Here is a 22,936-nt window from a genome sequence, read left to right as displayed (position 1 = left end):
AGCAAACACTGAAGGTAAGATCATCAAGACACCGCCCCACCTGGTACTCCATCCTATGAGCATTCACTGAACCCAGTTATAAATGCTTATACCAAGAAATACTTGCTGACAGAAACCTGATATAGATGTCCCCTCATAGGCCTTGAAAGAGCCTGACAAATACAGATGTGGATGCTTGCAACTAAACATTGGGCTGAGGATGGGGACCCAATGGAGGAGTTAGAGAAAGGACAAAAGGAGCTGAAGGGGTTTGCCAACCCATAGGAGAACCACAATATCAACCAACAAGACCCCCACAGAGCTACCAGGAGCTAAACCACCAATCAAAGATTACACATGGGGAGACCCATGACACAAGCCACATATGTAGCATAGTATGGCATTGTCTGGACCAATAAGAGGAGAAGCTTTGGGTCCTGTGAAGACTAGTTTCCCCATTGTAGGGAAATTCCAAGGTGCTGAGGTGAGAGTGGATGTTTGGGAATGAAAGATTATTCATAGAAGCAAGGGGAGGGCAATAGGACAGGGAAATGGGGTGACATTTGAAATGTAAATACATAAAGTATCCAATATAAAAAAAAGAAATACATGATTTTCCTAAACCTTCTCACATATGAGAAGAACGTTTGCCTCTCCGGCCGTTTCAGACTATATGCCTTGATTCTGGGTCATTACTCATAATGAGACATTTACCTCTGGTAGTGATGAAAACAAGAATTTTTAATGTTACTCTAACACTGGGTAAACACTAACACTTGCACTTCAAGGAATATATAGAGGCAAGTATTTAATATTTATGTAGTTATTAGTAACAACTTACTATTTCTCAAAACAAAGAGGGTCACAATAAATACTGACACAAGATTGATTAGTTTGTTGATAAAATGTCCAGCCATGTACATCCGACAGTATAAGTGCCAGGAACCACGACTTGTTTAAGAGGGTTCTGCAGCTTGTGCTGACCAGAATATATGTGTAGTTTCCTGAAGTTTATTATGTGATATAGACACACTCTCTCTCTTCTCATATCAATAACAAGTAAATAATCATTGCCTACATCTGATTGAAGTTTTGGTAAATCAGATGTGTTAATATCCATAAAATGTATGTCCGAGGCTCAATCTAATCAAAGCACAAGACAGAATTGTTAAGGATGTTGTGAGCCAGGAGTTGGTTGGTGGGACACTTTTCTGAATTGAAATATCTGGCTAACAGAATTGCACATCTTGAAGGTGATTCACATCTTGCGTCAATCCAACTCTGTTCAGCATTTTCTGTTAATTGACAGATATTTATGATCACAGCATCTTTTAAATGGATCACATCACTCGATACATAAATGCAAAGTTTAAATAAGTTATATTGGGAGGGGGCTTTCAAATTGGGTCTGGATGAAACAGATGCATGTATTGCATGGAATTCAAATATGAGAGAACCAGATCCTGCTATGCTATCACATTTCTATGAAACAGCACCATTTTCCACGTTTCAGGTTGTAAATCAAAACTCATTGCCCCTGGAATCCACTGTCCTCAATATGCCTTCATAAGTAAGAAGATGTTTATAGGGTATTACTGAGGCCCATATCAATTGAAATCACATCTTTCTGCTATAATTTTACAAGTGTAACAGCTACTATCTTCTTCAAATTGGGGAGCACATTCCACTGAATCTGTCCAGTACTGGGTACCTGGGAGGGAAGATTGTCTATCAATGAGAGCCTGGTTTTACTACCCTCAGTACTTCTGAATTGAAAATGGCAATGAAATTTACCATGTACCTGGTAGGTGTAAACATGTGCCCCCTTTGCGTTCTTCTCTAGTACATTCTGCCATCCAAAAAGGAATAATTTTCCATGAACACGAGTACTAACTGCATCCAAAGTTTTGAAATGAGGAAAGATCTAAATGAATTCGTGCATAAAATGCATGTGAAACCTTTATTTGATGATAAAATGCACACGCGAAATAGGAAAATTTGTATTCAAAAATCAAATAAAGTTCATCAATGAGAGTTTACATTTGATTACGTCATGGATAAATTATGGAAATTTCAACAGACCCTCAGGGTTTACATGCAGACTCTGGATTTGGGCACTGAAGAATGAATTTTACACTGAGGAAAAACCTTACACAGATATCTACAAAATTTGAAAGTCATTGTGATTTTAAGTACAAAATATTTATAGCAACATTTTTTTTTACATTTCAGAAAATAATATTTAAGAAAGATATTCCAAACTGTTAGTTCTATCTACATAGAGGTCTTTTTTGGCATGTATCTTTTATGTTCCTATATGTTTGTAGTGGTGTGTGTGTGTGTGTGTGTGTGTGTGTGTGTGTGTGTGTGTGTGTGTTTGTGTGTGTTTGTGTGCATGTGTGTGTCAAAGACTGTATACAAATAAAACACTATAGATGTTTCATGCATGGTATTTGGACATGCATTGTTATAACATGTGAATCATTTTTCATTTCACTTGTACTTGCCCTAGAGTTCATTTACCAATAGTTATACAATAGTCCTGCAAAGCAATTTAGAATTGAGAATTGAGAATTCTTGCCAATTGTTACTCTCCTTTGTTTATAATATTTGGGCATTGAAAAAACAGAAGCAACCCATCACTTTACTTGTGATGATACATACTTTTTCTGACTGTTAATTCCAAGTGTTAAAATATTTAATAAATATATACTTACAGTTTAGTATTTTAAAAATACACTGAAGCTATGAAAAAAAAACATGGGTAGATGATAATCCTTCCACTGCCATGGTTTTCTAGGCTTCTTCTATTGTTACTTGCAATATTTTAAACACTAATTCATTGACTACTTAAATGCAAATATGTGAAAATAGATAAAGGTTATGAGATCTTTGTGCTCCATAAACTGTGACTTTTAGTTTTCCCAGATTCTTTTGTGTCCCTGTATTGACTTCATACTTGTTCAATATCATTTTCAGATTTAACAGTGGGACAGAGTACATCTACAAGCTGCGTGGCCTTCTTAGCTGCTTATCAGCTTTCATCTTTGAAATACTGCAAGCAGCTTATGCTGGCGCCTGTGGGAATTTGACAATAATATTGTGCAGTTTGTGTCCTACGGACTATTGGAAACGTATTTTTCTCAAGACTTTAGTCTCTGGACACTAACCTACATAATGGTGCACATCCCTATTGATTAAACTTACAAAATTTTAAATGAATTTTTGTAGGTACAGAACCTTATAGTATGGACCATTTTGATGAAGCCTGCAGTTCTAGCTTTCATTGCAATGGACATTAAGATTAGTTGCAACAAACATCCATTTGTGGAGATGCAGATATATTGCTACAAGATCTCTGCTTTAATTTTGATTGTTAGCAGTGTGTTCACATTTGTTTCTGTGACCTGGAAACACACAGTTGATCTTAATGGCCAAACCACTCTTCATTTTCCACATGAATTTCATGTTAAGAAAGAAACATTAGGGGTTGGGGATTTGACTCAGTGGTAGAGTGCTTGCCTAGCAACCGCAAGGCCCTGGGTTCGGTCCCCAGCTCCGAAAAAAAAAAGAAAAAAAAAGAAAAAAAAAAGAAAGAAACATTAAGAAGCAAATATTTAACTGCTATGTTTCCAGGAGGTCTCCTGTTATCCCCCATGTCACTCTTTGGTGTAAACATGTTTGTCTCTGAGATAAGTTATTTGAAACTAAAAATTCCTATGATGGCCAACTATGCTTCCAAAGAGGCCCTTCTAGAGGTCTGAAGTGAAGCCTTCTGCATTTGCAACATCTGTGAGAATCTTTTCGAGAAACTTACTAACACTGAAGGAAACTCAGGTAGAACTGAATGGATTATAAATAATTTTTCTATATTAAGCATAAGTTGATTTTCAGAGTATGTTTAAGTTTACTTTGTCCTATATATCGCTTAAGCCCTTCCATTCTTAATTATTTTTTCATGTCTCAAACTCTGAAGAGTTCAGATTTTGATAATGGTTTCAGATTTTGACAACAATCACTAGTAAGTAAATTCATCCTAAAATGCAATTTTCAAAAATGTACAAAACAAATGTCAAGTATCACCTAAACAAACAAAAATTAACCATACTCCTGTGTGGAGAACCCCAGGTAAGAACAAAGACCTTTAAGAAACATTAAGGAAAACCAATATTGTAGAGCCTTCTAAAATATGTACATATATTTAAAGAATTAAAGAGTGTCACAACATTATGGGTGTGATATATCTTATGCCTCAAATAAAACCCTGATAGAAAAGACAAGAATATATTAGTTTGAGACTTTGGGAAATATGATTCCAAAAACACTATGCTTCTTTAAAAACAGCAATGCTGTCTATTTCTTGGGGACATTTTGCTATCAAAAGAAATATTATCTTTTCAGTAGGCTTTTTTATATTATTGGATTTTTTTGGTTTACATTTTAAATGTTATTCCGTTTCCCAGAATCCCTTCCAGAAACTTACTATCCCATTCCCCCCCATACTTTTATCAGTGTGTTCCCTTACCCAGCCACCAACTCCCTCCCACCTCCCTGCCCTGACATTCCTCTACACTGAGGTATCAAGCCTTGATGCATCCAAGTGATTTTTAAAGATTTTAGAAGCTATATGCAGGATTGGTTTAAGAAATGACAGAGAGTGATGGTTGAAGAGCTTTCTCATCAGGGATGCTAAATTTGGGAAGGTAGGGATGACTCTCTTTGGAAACTAATGTTAGGCTAGATGAAGTACATATTCAGATCTGATACATGATCTTTTCCTCCATAGTAAGGCCAGGGTATATATATACATGTTATAGGGAGACTTATTTTCATGGGGTATCCAGCTATGGAATTGTAAGAGAGAAGTTAGGCATTTAGCTGTGAGAATGGGACTGACACTAAGGTATCCTTGAAAAATATCTGGAAAATTTGTGCAAAAATAAAAATAAATATAAATAAATAAATAAATAGGCCACAATATGCCCAATATACATGGGCAATAAACTTGGCTTGGGAGTTGTGAGATGACACTCATGATAATGTTCATGAGATTTTGCCAAGCAAAGAGATCATGAGGGCTACATATCCAAAATCCAAATTAAAATGTTGAGATAGCCTGGGCAGGATTGATTCCAGAGAAACACAGTGTGGGGATTGGATCAGTTAGCCAAGTCTGAACTTGAATGTGATAGCAGCAAAAGTGTCAATGTTCTTTGGAAATAAAAAAGAAAAGATGATGTATGAATTGTGTACCCACAGTCAGGTATTCTAGAGAAGTGTCTGTGTGTGTGTGTGTGTGTGTGTGTGTGTGTGTGTGTGTGTGTGTGTGTGATTTTGTGTATGTGTCTACTTGAATGAATATAGAACTATGTGTTTGCAGGTGACAATTGAGTTCAGTGGTGCTCCAGAAGACATTGTTTATATTCTTTGTGTACACAAATATTAATTCAACTTGGTAAGTGACAAACATGTGTTTTCTATAGGTTTATACTGGACCCTATCTGCTCCAACATAGGGCTTGGCCAGTCTGGGAGGCAGGATGCAGGACTTTGACCATGCTTACCCCAGCTGGAGCTGGCTCAGTGGTCCCCAGGCCTGCAAGTAGCCAGAGGCAGTCAGGTCCTTAGGCTCTTGGGCATCCAGACATCTTCAGAATGTAGAAGAAGACATGAGTATGAAGTGGGGTGTCACAAACTGTATCAAGCCCAGAGCTGAGGGTAAAGAAGAATAATCTCTCTGGTCCCACAAGGATAATCCTTGGCTTGATGGTGGCAGGCTGCAGACTTGGCTTGGTTGTCACCACTGCTGGTAGTACAGGGAAGCTTTCTATAAGATTAGACCCGGCGAAGGGCTTCTCTATGGTTCCGCACAGCAGATCATGATGAAAAGAGGCAATCAATGGTTTTAAGACATTTAGTTTTAAAGCATAAGTTGACCATTAAAGTGGTACTCATTTCTCAAGGTGGGCCTGAGATTATATACCTTTTGCAGGGAGAAGTATTCCAAAAGGAAAGTTTATTAGCTAATCCTCCAAGACTTTAGGTACCTCATTAAAATGGAGATCTATATTGAGATTACATGATATATTCACATCCTCTACCTGTAGAGGGTCTTGGGGCACTGCCCTTACCTGACTGATGGCCACAAGTCTATGGAGTGATGAGCTAGTGAGAAGAACTGGTTTCATGGGAGTCAGGTGAAATGCCTACTGTCCCTTGCAGTGACACAGTAGTTTCAAACCACAGCTCAACCAATAACTAGGGTTACTTTCAGGGTCCCACAGTTTTCCTCAGGGAATTCACAGAAACAATGAGTCCAAGAATGTTCGTGGCCATAGAAGAGGACAGAGAATGAGGGGACATTCTTCGCACAAAAGTATTTGGAAAGCTTCACAGTCAAATCAGTGGTAGGGAACTGTTAGCAAAACTAGAACATAAAGATTAGAAAAACTGTGGAATATTTTCTTTGAAAAAATATCAGGAAGACAGTTGTAGGGGGATAGTGCTAAGAAGTAAGCCTGGCAGCTTGCTATTTTTGTAACATGGCGATTTGGTTGAACACAATAAAGTACAGTAGTAACTGATCTCCCCCTCTTCCTGGATGAGTGAGGAGATGATTAAATGTTGATGTCAGCATCCATGAGCATATTCAGATGAGCTTCTGCTTCTGTTGAAAAGGATGCTGTGTTTGATTGTGGTCCGAAGCTTTGAAGCACTACTTGGCATCTCCTTCCTTGGAGGTCTCACTGTTTAAACATAACAGATTTGATAGCTTGTTGGTAAGGTGAGGTCCAGCTTGTCTCCACTAGGTCATCTTCATGTGAATCCGGTGGTTATACGGTTTTGTTCTAGGGATATTTCATTTTTTTAATAACGGTTTTAGCTGACATTCATGGAGAGAATGAATCCTTAGAACTGTGCCACTAGTGAAAGGAAATCCTGTCTAGAGTATGTTTCTTTACAAAGCTGTGTCACACCATCCTTTGGGCCCTCTGCTGGAAAAGTAGAATCAAGTCTCAAATAATGCCTTTTAAATTGTATCCTCTAGTATTATAGATGTAGGACAGTACTGTATCATACCTCTGTGGATGTAAAATAGCTTGTACCTGCTTTATGATACGTAGTAGTGACCGTGCTTTATCAGAGCTGTTTTTAATGATGTTGCTCAGAATGTTTTCTTTCCAGATGATGATTGAGAAGCTAATTTAAAAAAAAATGGTGCCAGGTACCACAAGAGTAACAGAACTGTGCTGTTTTCTCGGGTTTTGTTTTTTTACTTTTTTTTTTAATGGAGTGTGCTGGATGTCTCTACAGTTTTGTTCAGATGACTGCAGAACCTGGAAAAGCTGTTGCTGCTGTTGATGCATAGCACACTGCTATTATTGGTCTTTTTATAGAAATATAAATATATATATACAGATATATATAAAAAAAGAATATGGAAATAAATCTGAAAGTGATACCAAAAAAAAAAAGAAGTAAGCCTGGGAGTGCAGATATGGGGCTATAGGGTGAAATTATGAGGTATTAGAAAGGTGAAACAAGAATACTGTCTAGATATACATGCATAAAGTTTGGTTGAATCCTTGATATAGTGAGCTAGCTCATGAAGTGTGGGTATGGTCCTGGTTGGATACAGGAGATTCCCAGGGCAAATATGGCAAGCAATGTTTTTATTCAGAATTACACTTGGGAATATAAAACTGACAAAGTTCAATAAGTATTAAAACCTTCAACAAGTACTGAACAGGGAATACCTGAAAAGTAAATCTATGCACAAGGGTAAGTTATGGACTATGTGCACATGCCAAAGAAAATGTTCTTGGGGCTTAAAAAGATTAAAATCTTATGCACTCTGGCTATCTAAAACTAGACATTGAAGAAGTAGGGGTTGAAGCTGAAGAATGAGATTCCATTATTATTAGGTCAAATTTCTGTACAATCTGTAAATACTTATCAAGAACATCCACAAATTACCTGGTGTCAGTGTGCTTGGTTCTGTGTGATCTGACCTTGAAAAGCTGTTCCAGGAGTTGTATGACCTAAGTTAGAACTATCAGTAAGTTGATGGTCTTGAAAAACATTCTCTGGAATAAAAGCAGCAGAAAATGGCATTTTTCCTGTAAGCTTTCAGATCGAGGATATATACACTGGTAATTGTAAAAGACAACTTTGTTATGATATATCTACTTTAGGAGCTAACAGTACTGCAGGGTGTAGGAATGGGAATAAGGAGATGTGTATGCTGGGTAAGAATGTAGAAATTTAACCAGTAAAAGCTGAGTGCCCTCATGGAGAGCTGAAAGCCAGTCAACAGGAGCAATTACATGCCTGAGAGCAGAGGTAAGGTCAACTTTTCTGCTCCAAGTGACCTGCCTGGTGGACTCAGGATACATAAAGGCAGAAGTCCTCTGGGACTGGGCACTTCCAGTCTCTTGCTGTGGCTGGAACTTCTCTGATCCCGGCCCCCAAGCTCCCTGCTCCCAACTCCTGTTGGATAGTGTGCTGAACACCCAGAAGTGCAGGCAATCCTGAGACTGCAGGGCAGGACAGACTGCCATTTCTTCCCATCTTTACCCACATCCCTAGCTCAAGAGGAAGCTGCATAGTGCCTCTGGACATAGAAATATGGGAGCAGTCAGATACAGGAGTCCTATGGTCCAGGTCTGCTCCCCGATCTGAACTGAACTTGTCAAATACCTCCCTACACCCAAACCTTGTGGGGAGGGGAGGGCTAGACCCTCAGCAGTGCAGATACCCCTAAGAACCCAGAGGAGAGAATTCTCTGCTCACATTCCCAACTCAAGAGGAAAAGACCTAGCACCACCTCTTCTCTTTCTGCACAGTGACCTAGGAGCAATGGGGGAAGACCCTTCCTTGCAGTAGCTGTCCTCATGAAGAGCTGAAAGCCAGTCACCCCAAGTGACTAGATGCCTGAAAGCGGAACACTCTGTTCCCATAACTCACTGAAAACAGGTCTACAGGAGTGATGGCAAACAGGCCCCCAGGAAGGTCAAGCCACCATTAGAAACAGCAAGAACGGCTAACACCAGAGACAACTTGATGGTGAGAGGCAAGCACAGGAAACCAAGCAACAGAAACCAAGACTACTTGGCATCCTGAGAACACAGTTCTCCCACCAAAGCAAACACCAGAAAATCAAGATCTAAATTTAAAATCACATTTTATCATGATGATGGAGGTCTTTAGGAAGGTGATAAATAAGTCCATCGAGGAATTTCAGGACAACACAAATAAACATGTAGAAGTCAATAAAGAGGAAACAAACAAAAAAGTCACTTATAGAATTGCAGGAAAAAAAAACGAACAGGAGAAGGAAATTAGCAAAACTATCAACGAATTAAAAATGGAAATAGAAACATTCTCTGGAATAAACTTAAGGAATAATTTAATAACAATTAAGGAACAATAAGGAAAGTACAAAGGGAGACAATCCTGAAGATAGAAAACTTAGGGAAGAAATCAGAAGTCATAGATGCAAGCAACACCAACAGAATACAAGAGACAGAAGAGAAGACAGAATCTGAGGAGCTGAAAACATCAACACAACTGTCAAAGATAATGCAAAATGGAAAAAGCTTGTAGCCTAAAACATCCAGGAAATACAGGAGACATGAGAAGATCAAACTGAAGGATAATAGTTATAGAAGAGAGAGAAGACGGCCAACTTAAAGGGCCAGTAAACATCTTCAACAAAATCAGAGAAGAAAATTTAGCTAACCTAATGAAAGAGAAGCCCATAAACATACCAGAAGTCTACAGAACTCTGAATAGATTGGACCAGAAAAGAAATTCCTCCCATCACACAATACTCAAAGCACCAAATGCACAAAACAAAGAAAGAATATTAAAAGCAATAAGAGAAAAAGGACAGGTAACATAAAGACATACCTGTCAGAATAACACCAGAGTTCTCACCAGAGACTATGAAAGCTAGAAGGTCCTGGACAGATGTCATACAGAACTTAGGAGAACACAAATGTCAGCCCAGGCTATATATCTAGGAAAACTATCAATTAACATCCAAGGACAAACAAAGATATTCCATCAAAAAAAACCAACAAATTTACACAATATCATTCTACAAATCTAGCCCTAATAGATGGCAAAGCCCAACAAAAGAAGGTAAACAACAGCTTAGAAAAAGCAAGAAATTAGTATCCTTGCAACAAAACCAAAAGAAGAGAAGCACAAAAACATAATCTTACCTCCAATTACAAAAATAACAGGAAGCAAGGATCACAATTCCTTAATATCTCTCAACATCACAGACCCAATTCCCTAATAAAAAGAGACAGATTCACAGACTGGATACAGAAAGAGGACCCAGCATTTTGCTGACTACAGGAAACACACCTCAGAGACAAAGATAGACACTACCTCAGAGTAAAAGCCTGGAAAATCACTTTGTCTGAAGAAGCAAGCTGGAGTATCCATTCCAATATCGAATAAAATCGATTTTCAACCAAAAGTCATCTAAAAAGATAAGAAAGTACACTTCATGTTCATCAAAGGAAATATACACTGAGATGAATTCTCAATACTAAAAATCTATGCTCCAAATAAAAGGGCAACTATACATAAAAGAAACCCTAGTAACGCTCAAAGCACACATTGCACATCACATAATAATAGAAGGAGATTTCAACACCTCACTCTCATTAATGGACAGATCATGGAAACATAGATAGATAGATACATAGACAGATTAGCAGTAGTTATGAACCAAATGGACTTAACAGATATTTATAGACCATTACATTTTTAACAAAAGTATATACATTCTTCTCACCACCTTAGGGTACCTTCTCCAAAACTGATCATATTATTGGTCACAAATCAGACCTCAATGGATACAGAAAGATAGAAATAATTCCATGCATCCAGTCAGACCACTGCAGACTAAGGCTGGATTTCAATAACAATAAGGAAAGAATGCCCACATATACATGGAAGTAGAAAAATGCTCTATTCAATGATAACTTGGTCAAGGAAGAAATGAAGAAGGGAATGAAAGACTTCTTAGAATTTAATGAAAACAAAGGTAAAACATACCCAAAATTATGGGCACAATGAAAGCTGTGCTAAAAGGAAAACTCATAGCTCTGAGTGCCTGCAAAAAGAAACAGGAGAGAGTATACAGCAGCAGCTTGACAGCACACTTAAAAGTTCTAAAACAAAAAGGAGCCAATATACCCAAGAGGATTAGAAGACAGGAAATAATCAAACTCAGGGCTGAAAAAAAAAAGTAGAAACAAAAAGGACTATAGAATGAAGCAACAGAACCAAAGGTGGCTCTTTGAGAAAATCACCAAGATAGATAAAGCCTTAGCCAGACTAACCAGAGAACACAGAGGGTGTCCAAATTATCAAAATCAGAAATGAAAAGGTAGACATTACAACAGAATCAGAGGAAATTCAAAAAATCATCATATCCTACTACAAAACCCTATATTCAACAATACTCAAAAATCTGGAGGAAATGACCACTTCAAGACAAATATCGGGTATCAAAGTTTTTTGTTTTTTGTTTTTTGTTTTTATTATTAAATTGAGTATATCCTATATACATTTCGAGTGTTATTCCGTTTCCCGGTTTCCGGGCAAACATCCCCCTAATCCCTCCCCCTCCCCTTCTTTATGGGTGTTCCCCTCCCCATCCTCGCCCCATTACCATCCTCTCCCCAACAATCACGTTCACTGGGGGTTCAGTCTTAGCAGGACCAAGGGCTTCCCCTTCCACTGGTGACCTTACTAGAATATTCATTGCTACCTATGAGGTCAGAGTCCAGGGTCAGTCCATGTATAGTCCTTAGGTAGTGGCTTAGTCCCTGGGAGCTCTGGTTGCTTGGCATTGTTGTTCATAAGGGGTCTCGAGCTCCTTCAAGCTCTTCGAGTTCTTTCTCTGATTCCTTCAACGGGGGTCCCGTTCTCAGTTCAGTGGTTTGCTGCTGGCATTGGCATCTGTGTTTGCTGTATTCTGGCTGTGTCTCTCAGGAGCGATCTGCATCTGGCTCCTGTCGGCTTGCACTTCTTTGCTTCATCCATCTTGTCTAATTGGATGGCTGTATATGTATGGGCCACATGTGGGGCAGGTTATGAATGGGTGTTCCTTCTGTGTCTGTTTTAATCTTTGCCTCTCCCTTCCCTGCCAAGGGTATTCATTTTCCTCATTTAAAGGAGGAGTGAAGCATTCACATTTTGATCATCTGTCTTGAGTTTCATTTGTTCTAGGCATCTAGAGTAATTCAAGCATTTTGGCTAATAGCCACTTATCAATGAGTGCATACCATGTGTGTTTTTCTGTGATTGGTTTACCTCACTCAGGATGATATTTTCCAGTTCCAACCATTTGCCTACGAATTTCATAAAGTCATTGTTTTTGATAGCTGAGTAATATTCCATTGTGTAGATGTACCCCATTTTCTGTATCCATTCCTCTGTTGAAGGGCATCTGGGTTCTTTCCAGCTTCTGGCTAATATAAATAAGGCTGCGATGAACATAGTGGAGCACGTGTCTTTTTTATATGTTGGGGCATCTTTTGGGTATATACCCAAGAGTGGTATAGCTAGATCCTCAGGCAGTTCAATGCCCAATTTTCTGAGGAAACTCCAGACTGATTTCCAGAATGGTTGTACCAGTCTGCAATCCCACCAACAATGGAGGAGTATTCCTCTTTCTCCACATCCTCGCCAGCATCTGGTGTCACCTGAGGTTTTGATCTTAGCCATTCTCACTGGTGTGAGGTGAAATCTCAGGGTTGTTTTGATTTGCATTTCCCTTCTGACTAAAGATGTTGAACATTTCTTTAGGTGTTTCTCAGCCATTCAGCATTCCTCAGCTGTGAATTCTTTGTTTAGCTATGAACCCCATTTTTAATAGGGTTATTTGTCTCCCTGCGGTCTAACTTCTTGAGTTCTTTGTATATTTTGGATATAAGGCCTCTATCTATTGTAGGATTGGTAAAGATCTTTTCCCAATCTGTTGGTTGCCATTTTGTCCTAACCACAGTGTCCTTTGCCTTGCAGAAGCTTTGCAGTTTTATGAGATCCCATTTGTCGATTCTTGATCTTAGAACATAAGCCATTGGTGTTTTGTTCAGGAAATTTTTTCCAGTGCCCATGTGTTCGAGATGTTGCCCTAGTTTTTCTTCTATTAGTTTGAGTGTATCTGGTTTGATGTGGAGGTCCTTGATCCACTTGGACTTAAGCTTTGTACAGGGTGATAAGCATGGATCGATCTGCATTCTTCTACATGTTGCCCTCCAGTTGAACCAGCACCATTTGCTGAAAATGCTATCTTTTTTCCATTTGATGGTTTTGGCTCCTTTGTCAAAAATCAAGTGCCCATAGGTGTGTGGGTTCATTTCTGGGTCTTCAATTCTGTTCCATTGGTTTATCTGTCTGTCCCTGTACCAATACCATGCAGTTTTTATCACTATTGCTCTGTAATACTGCTTGAGATCAGGGATAGTGATTTCCCCTGAAGTCCTTTTATTGTTGAGGATTGTTTTAGCTATCCTGGGTTTTTTGGTATTCCAGATGAATTTGCAAATTGTTCTAACTCTTTGAAGAATTGGATTGGTATTTTGATGGGGATTACATTGAATCTGTAGCTCTATTTTGGTAAAATGGCCATTTTTACTATATTAATCCTGCCAATCAATGAGCATGGGGGATCTTTCCATCTTCTGAGGTCTTCTTCAATTTCTTTCTTCAGAGTCTTGAAGTTCTTATTGTATAGATCTTTTACTTGCTTGGTTAAAGTCACACCAAGGTACTTTATATTATTTGGGTCTATTATAAAGGGTGTCGTTTCCCTAATTTCTTTCTTGGCTTGTTTCTCTTTTGTGTAGAGGAAGGCTACTGATTTATTTGAGTTAATTTTATACCCAGCCACTTTGCTGAAGTTGTTTATCAGCTTTAGTAGTTCTCTGGTGGAACTTTTGTGATCACTTAAATATACTATCATATCATCTGCAAATAGTGATATTTTGACTTCTTCTTTTCCGATCTGTATCCCCTTGACCTCCTTTTGTTGTCTGATTGCTCTGGCTAGAACTTCAAGAACTGTATTGAATAAGTAGGGAGAGAGTGGGCAACCTTGTCTAGTCCCTGATTTTAGTGGGATTGCTTCAAGTTTCTCTCCATTTAGCTTAATGTTAGCCACTGGTTTGCTGTATATGGCTTTTTCTATGTTTAGGTATGGGCCTTGAATTCCTATTCTTTCCAGGACTTTTATCATGAAAGGGTGTTGAATTTTGTCAAATGCTTTCTCAGCATCTAATGAAATGGTCATGTGGTTTTGTTCTTTCAGTTTGTTTATATAATGGATCACGTTGATGGTTTTCCATATAAGTTAAATGAAGAACAGATAAACCATTTAAACAACCCCATAACTCCTAAAGAAATAGAAGCAGTCATTAAAAGTCTCGCAACAAAAAGAGCCCAAGACCAGATGGGTTCAGTGCAGAATTCTACCAGACCTTCCTAGAAGACCTCATACCAATATTATCCAAACTATTCCCCAAATTGAAACAGACAGAGCACTACCGATTTCCTTCTTTGAAGTCACAATTAATCTTATAACTAAACCACACAAAGAACCAACACAGAAAGAGAATTTTAGTTCAATTTCTCTTATGAATATCATTACAAAAATGCTCAATAAAATTCTTGCAAACCGAATGCAAGAACACATCAAAATGATCATTCATCATGATCATGTAGGCTTCATACCAGGTATGCAGGGATGGTTCAATGTATGTAAAACCTTCAATGTAATCCACTATATAAACAAACTGAAAGACAAAAACCACATGACCGTTACATTAGATGCTGAGAAAGCTTTTGACAAAATTCAACACCCATTCATGATAAAAGTCCTGAAAAGAACAGGAATTCAAGTCCCATACCTAAACATAGTAAAATCCATATACAGCAAACCTGCAACTAACATTAAACTAAATGGAAAGAAACTTGAAGCAATCCCACTAAAATCAGGGACTAGACAAGCTGAACCCTATCTCTCTACTTACTCAATACAGTTCTCAGAGTACTAGACAGAGCAATCAGTCAGCAAAGAGAGGTCAAAGGGATACAGATTGGAAAGGAAGAAGTGAAAATATCACTATTTGCAGAAGATATGATAGTATAATTAAGTGACCAAAAATGTCCCACAAGAGAACTACTAAGCCTGATAAACAACTTCAGCAAAGTTCCTGGGTATAAAATTAACTCAAACATGTCAGTTGCCTTCATCTACACAAAAGATAAACAGGCTGAGAGAGAAATTATGGAAATGACACCCTTCATATAGTCCCAAATAATAAAAAATACTTAGGACTTTAACCAAGCAAGTGAAAGATCTATATTATAAGAAATTCAAGTCTCTAATGAAAGAAATTGAAGAAGATCTCAGAAGATGGAGAGATCTCCCATACACATGGATTGGCAGAATTAATATAGTAGAAAAGGTGATTTTACCAAACGCAATCTACACATTCAATGCAATCCATATCAAAATTCCAATCCAATTCTTCAGAGAGATAGAAAGAACAAATTCATTTGGAATAACAAAAAACTCAGGATATCTAAAATTATCCCCAACAATAAAAGGACTTCTGGGTGAATCACCATCCCTGATCTCAAGCAGTATTACAGAAAAATAATGATAATATCTGCATGGTATTGTTACAGAAACAGGCAACGAGAACAGTGGGATAGAATTAATACACAGAAATGAACCCATGCAGCTATTGTCACTTGATGCTTCACAAAGGTGCCAAAACATTCTAATGAAAAAAGTAGAATTTTCAACAAATGGTGCTGGTTCAAGTGGAGGTCAGCATGGAAAAGAATGCAAATCAATCCATTCTTATCACCCTGTACAAACCTTAAGTTCAAGGGTATCAAGGACCTCCACATCAATCCAGACACACTCAAACTAATAGAAGAAACAGTGGGGAAGGTTCTTGAACACATGGGAACTGGGGAACATTTCCTGAACAGAACACCAGTCGCTTATGCTCAAAGATCAAAGAATCATGAAATGGGACCTCATAAAGCTTCAAAGATTCTGTAAGGCAAAGGACACTGTCATTAGGACAAAATGGCAACCAAAAAATTGGGAAAAGATCTTTACCAATACTACATCTGATAGATGGATAATATCCAAATATACAAAGGGCTCACAAAGTTGTACTCCAGATAGCCAAATAACCCTACTAAATATTGGGTACAGGGTTAAACAAATAATTCACAGCTGAGGAATATTGAATGGCTGAGAAGGACCTAGAGAAATGTTCAACATCCTTACTCATCAGGGAAATGCAAATGAAAACAAACCTGAAATTCCACCTCACATCACCCAGAATGGCTAAAATAAAAAACTCAGGTGACAGCAGATGCTGGCAAGGATGTGGAGAAAGAAGAATCCTCCTCCATTGTTGGTGGGATTGCAAACTTGAACAACCTTTCTGGAAATCAGTGTTGAGGTTCCTCAGAAAATTGGACATTGCACTACCCGAGGACCCAGCTATACACCTCCTGGGCATATACCCAAAATAGGCTCCAACATACAACAAAGACACATGCTCCACTATGATCATAGCAGCCTTATTTATAATAGCCAGAAGCTGGAAAGAACCTAGATGCCCTTCCCCAGAGAAATGGATACAGAAAATGTGGTACATCTACATAATGGAGTACCACATAGCTATCAAAACAATGATTTCATGAAATTCATAGGTAAATGAATGGACCTAGAAAATATCATCTTGAGTGAGTTAACCCAATCACAGAAAAACTCCCATGGTTTGCACTCATTGGTAAGTGGATATTAGCCCAAATGCTTGAATTACCAAAGATCCACAGACCACGTGAGACTCAAGAAGGATGTCCCAATTGCTGATGCTTCCCTCCTTCTTTAAAAGGGGAACAAAACTATCCATAGAAGGGTATAGAGAGGCAGAGTTTGGAGCAGAGACTGAAGAAGTGGCCATTCAGAGACTGCCCCACATTTGGCCCATATATATACAAGCCACCAAAACTAGAGAAGATGGATGAACAGGAACCAGATATAGATCTTGCCTGAGAGATGCAGCTGAACATTTTAAATACAGAGGTAGATGCCAGTCGCAAACCACTGGACCAAGAATGGGACCCCCATTGGAGGAATCAGAGAAAGGTCTGAAAGAGCTGGAGGGGCTTATAACCCCATAAGAAAAACAACGCCAACAAACCAGAGTTTTGAACGACAAAACCATTACCCAAAGACTATATATGGACGGACCCTGGGCTCCAACTTCATATGTAGCAGTGAATAGCCTTGTTGGGGCACCAGTGGAAGGGGAAGCCCTTGGTCCTGCCAAGGTTGAACCCTCAGTGTAGGGAATTGTTGGTTGGGGTCAGCATTTGGGGGAGGATGGGGAGGGGAACACCCATATAGAAGGGGAGAGGGAGGGGTTAATGGGCTGATGGACAGGAAACCAGTAAAGGGAATAACATTTGAAATGTAAATAAGAAATACCCAATTTAATAAAAATGGAAGAAAAAGAGAAATGAAAAGACAAAAGGTTATGACTGAAACAGATACAGGGAGTGTACTAAAAGGGTTATTGGGAAATCTGTGCACAAAGGGATGCATAGAGGTATTTTTCAGGAAAGCGTTTTATATATAGTTTATAGTTTGTAGAATTTAGAGTAATAAACAATCATTTAAATCACAGCATTTTTATTTACCTGCTGATATGCTTGTGCCACTTTACAAACAGTCTGAGTGCATATAGACCTTGGTATGGAAGAATAATACCAACATAGTTGTTCTTGTTTCTTGTAGAAATTAAAATGAAAAATTGTTGCAGGGTTTCTTGATAATAGCTTGCCATGAAGTTATATCCCTGGATTTTGGGTGATTAATTGGAAAGGCCAGTGTGCTTATGACCTATGAATCTAAAAAAGATAATGTTGTCACAGTTAGGCTTGCGTACATCAAAATTCTCCAAGAAAGTTTGATGTAGCCCTTGTGGGCTAGAGGAATATGTAGACACCAAGTGGTGACACTATGAAAAAGTTTATGGTTGCACAATCTATTGATGTTGGAGAAAAGACTTGGAGTGTACACACAGAAATTAGGGCTCATATTTGGTAATAATATACAGGGAATTCCACTGAATGTGTTGTGTGACATTATAGATGCCTCAGAGTAGGAGATGGCACTGGAGGGCAAGGTTTAGAATTGCTCAGGCTGTACATCTATATGTAATCTGCATTATGTAGCTAAGCTTCCTACTATGGAAACTTCAAGTGTGGGATCTCTATTGGGTGAAATCCCTGGGAAATTTGGTGGGGAACTAGGTGTCTGCAGTCAGGCATTGATGGGTGATAAGTCCACTATATTGAATATATACATAAAACTTGCCATACATACAAACCTGGTACATAACCTTGCCATCAGTAATAGAACTGGGATTATAGAGATGTCAAGGGCAAGCTGTGGCTTGGGAAACCAACTCAGGAAGTTAGATGCAGAAGCTGTAAAAAAACAGCACAGTCCTGAAATAGTTTACTTCGTCTGGACAGTGGAGAAATTCAGGGAAAAGATAGGATCCAGACTTAGCATTCAGAGGTAGTATCTATAGTGTTGTGCCCACACACTCTTATGTTGTTTTGGTATCTAATATTTCACAGTTCTTGTGAAATTTTGCCAAATATATGTGAACATATCTAGCATGGCCACAGTGAGGAACGCACTTGCAATAGACCAGCTGGTGAGCTCACCAATAAGAGAAAATGATTTAGCTGTATGTCTTCAGCTAATACTCCACATATTTTGAATAACAACTCGGCTGAATTCTAGGTAGCTTTTGAGAGAATGGACTGCTGGAGCTTCACAGTCTACTATGAAAATTACCTAGATTATGACTCTCAGAAAAATCCTGGAGACATGAACTGAAATAGCTATCACTAAGGAATATGGATTAATGAATTGCTCTCTATAGGTGCCTCAGCTTTGCCATTTTGTAAAACCCAGCACCAGCTGCACAAGATTGGCAATGCCTACAGAGAACCTGTCATTCACATATGAATCAGTCCCTAAGAAAGGCCACAGCATTTGCTGTAGTCTATTACCATGAAGGGAAATTTGCCCCTATGTTACTCTTTGCTCAGATATTTCTAGACTGGGTCAAGTTAATGGAACCCATTAGGACTCCATCATACTTGGCAGCATCAGAAGAAACATTGTCATATAAATTTTATGAGGCCATAATTTGCCTAGACTATACACCACACAATGACTCAGAAAAGGAAGAGAATTTCAGAAAACTTTTCTAAGAAAAAAACTCTGATTGATAAAAAACTACTCACTGTAATACTGGCAAAAAAAATCCAAAAATCCATCAAAAAGATCACTCACCAAATTAAAGTAAGGTTTCATTGCAGATACACCAGGATGCCAATGAAGGGATAGTTTTGATGCTATGGGCCTGTTCCTCAATTGGATCTTGATTTGTCATTGGACAATTTTTAGGCAGAAGGGTTAGGCAGGACTACAAGGTCCTTGGGGGCAAAAAAGTTTCCACGGAGAGGAGAGCAATGTTCACCATGCCTCAGAGAGTAAAAAGGCAAGACCCATGTGAGATCTTGTGTGGTGCAGTAGCCTGTGGCCACTACTACTGGTAATTAGAAGTTTTTAGTAGGGGCTAGAAGTAACTGAGCATCTACAGTTTGGGGCAGGTGGGAATTACAGAGCAAAAACTATGCATAAGGGCAAGGTAGCTGTGGGGTTTAATAATGCTAAGCAATTATACCAAAAAGTCAAGTTAAAAATCAATATCGTGTGTATGTTTGTGTGTGTGTGTGTGTGTGTGTGTGTGTGTGTGTGTGTGTGTGTTTGTCTTTTATCTGTTGATTCAAGGGAATCTGGGTAGAGGCTGGTATCACAGATCATTCTGGCGCTCAGGTACGGTAGGAAAAGTTACACACACATGGTTCCACATAGGAAAATCTATCAAAATAATCGATCATATAAAGAAGCTGAAAGAAAAAGAACACATGATCATTGACATGCTAAAAAATTCCTATATCAAAATCCAAACCTTTTCATGATAAAGTTCTTGGAGAGATGAGGAATATTAGGCAGCAAGGTAATAACCAATAACAAATTAAATTGAGAATAACTTAAGTCAATTCCATTGCAATCAGAGACAATAAAAGGCTGCCCCATCTCCCTATCTATTCAATCATCTTGAAATTCTAGTGAAAGCAAGAAAACAAATAAAGAAGAAAAATGTGGTAGAATTTGGAAATAAAGAAGTCAAGATCCTCTTTTTGCAGATGATTAGATATTATATATAAGCAATGACAGAAATTTTATTGGGAAAATATTCTGTGTATTAAACACTTTCAGCACAGTGGCTGGATATAAATTTAACTCACAAAAAACAGAATCCCTCTGGCTGCCATATATAAAAAATCTGAATAAGAAATTAAATAAGAAACATGCTGTGTTGTACCAAAAATTAATGTAAAACATCACGGTTTAACTATAACCGAGACAATAAAATACCTCTATGACAAGAATTTCAAATCTATAAAAAATTGAACAAGATATCAGAAGATGAAGTAATCCTTTACTCATTGATCAGAAAGATTAATCTAGTAAAAATTACCATGTTCCCAAAAGTAAACTAGAAACAGAACATAATCCCATAAAACTCCATAGTAATTTTTTACAGAATTTGAAATAACAATACTCACATTAATATAGAAAAACAAAGCAGAAGAAGAGAGGAGAGAAATCCCAGTATACCTACAACAATACTGCACAATAAAAGGACTTCTGGAAGTTTCACTATTCCTGATTTCATACTATTACAGGTAAATATTAATAAACAGCATGAAATTGAAATAATACCAAACACATTGATCAATAAAATTGACCAAAATTCCATGAAATCAATCCACATCCATATGTCTGGTTCTTGTATGCACCTAAAGGATGGATATCCTTTCCATTCTGATAGTAGAATCTATCAGAATATGTGGGAAATAGAAAGATATTAATGGCCAGTGAATGTTAATTCCTGTTTTTTTCTGTTGTTTATTATGGTGATGATTGTACTGCTTTTTATCTGTATGTGTGTTTCTCTCTCTGCCCCTCTTAATCTCATTCCTCTCTCTCTCTCTCTCTCTCTCTCTCTCTCTCTCTCTCTCTCTCTCTCTCTCTCTCTCTCTCTCTCGGGGTATGTGTGTTCTTCCAATTAGTTAGTGTGACTATTTCCTATGTTTTCACGTGTGTAGTTAGCCCCTTTGTATGGATTATCCTTCTGTTACATTCTGCGTGGCTGGATATGTGAATAGATATTATTCAAATTTCATTTTGTCATGGAATATCTAATTTTTTCTATCCAGTTTTTCACGATTTAGGTTTATGTTAATGGTGGGCTTTTGGTATATTCCTCTTATTATGTTGAGGTAAGTCCCTTGCATCCCTTTTTCTTCAGGAGTTTTAGCATATGTTGAACATCTCTGCATCTCTGTAATGAAGGCAACATAATCACACTAGATAATATTTTTTCTATGTCCTTATTGATTTACACTGCAGTTTGGTAAAAATATTTCCATCTAATACATAGAAAACACTGTCTTTAATTTTACTTAGATCTTTTTGGGTTATGAGTTTGAGAATATAGTAGTATTGAAAAAATTAAAATAGATTACTTCAGTTGTCATGTTATAAAATAATTTGGAGATAATCACTCCTAACATTTTTTGAAATTCTCATGAAATCTGCAATTAATATGCCTCTTTTTCTTTGCTTGTTTAGGTTTTGAGATTTTCAATTACTGATTTATTAGAGATTATGGGCCAGTTTATCTTATTAAACTAATCTGATTTACAGAGGGTAGGTGGCATATATGAAATATTCATCCTAGTTTATGTTTTCAAGTGTGGAAGAGCACAGACGTTACATTTATATTTGAAATTATATAATGAATCTTTCTGATAGTCCTCAATTTTTTCTGACAACTTCCCAGTGTTACACTAAAAGTTATTGTGTGAATATACATGGATTTAAACCCACCCCACACACATGTGTGTATGTATGTATTTATGTATATTTGCATCTGCATATTAATATGCATTATGTGCATATGCATACACACATATATGTATATACACACACATGCATACATATATACACATTACTGTCTGGTCCTAGTAATGAATGCCACCTATGTAAATATTTTCAAGGCTTATCATTTGGAACTGGTGTTCCTTTTCTTGGATAATACCACCTCTCCCACCTTTCACTTTCCTGAGTTGTCTATAATATATTTAATAGACTTGGGGCCTCCTGATTTTTGTTTCCTCCCATTTTGACATGGTCCTTGGTATCATTCTTTTACATCTTATATTTGAGCAGTAATAATTGTGAGATTATATTGGTATTGCTTCTGATTTAAGTTAGGGATAAAATATGACATGTAACTCCATGATATTATGTTGCTTACAATCTTTCCACTCGATCTTGACAGTATTTTCTGAGCCTTACCTACAAGCATAATTTTTTAGATATGTCCACTGAGACTGGAAGCACAACTCTGTATTTTGATTGGTATGTTTTCCGGAGAACTCTCTGAAATAGATTAATATGTTTAGTTTGACTCATTTGAAACTTTACTTACTAATGATCATGATACTTTAAGATATTGAAATAGTTACTTCAGGAGAAATTTAACCAGAAAAACCATATAGCTTCAAATCTTTAGAAATTCATTCACCTGTGTGGAATGTTCACTTGTGTAAGTTCTACAAGGGCTATGGGAACAGCACACAACATTTATACTGGACTCTGTCAGGGTCCACTTCAAAAGGTAAAAGCCATGGATAATACTGCTTAACTGGACAGGTACCTGATATTAGATAAATCA

At 37.7% G+C, this 22,936-nt stretch overlaps 1 pseudogene; it reads left to right on the top strand.

Moving 5' to 3' along the window:
* Positions 1-3,743, top strand: part of LOC100362291 (hypothetical) — a 46,954-nt pseudogene extending 43,211 nt beyond the window's left edge.
* The last annotated feature ends 19,193 nt before the right edge of the window (positions 3,744-22,936 follow it).

This window comes from Rattus norvegicus, chromosome X (assembly GCF_021556685.1).
Source record: "Rattus norvegicus strain SHRSP/BbbUtx chromosome X, alternate assembly SHRSP_T2T, whole genome shotgun sequence".
NCBI lineage: Eukaryota > Metazoa > Chordata > Mammalia > Rodentia > Muridae > Rattus > Rattus norvegicus.
The sequence above is the reverse complement of the archived record's forward strand: the minus strand, read 5'-3'. Positions and strand labels throughout refer to the sequence as shown.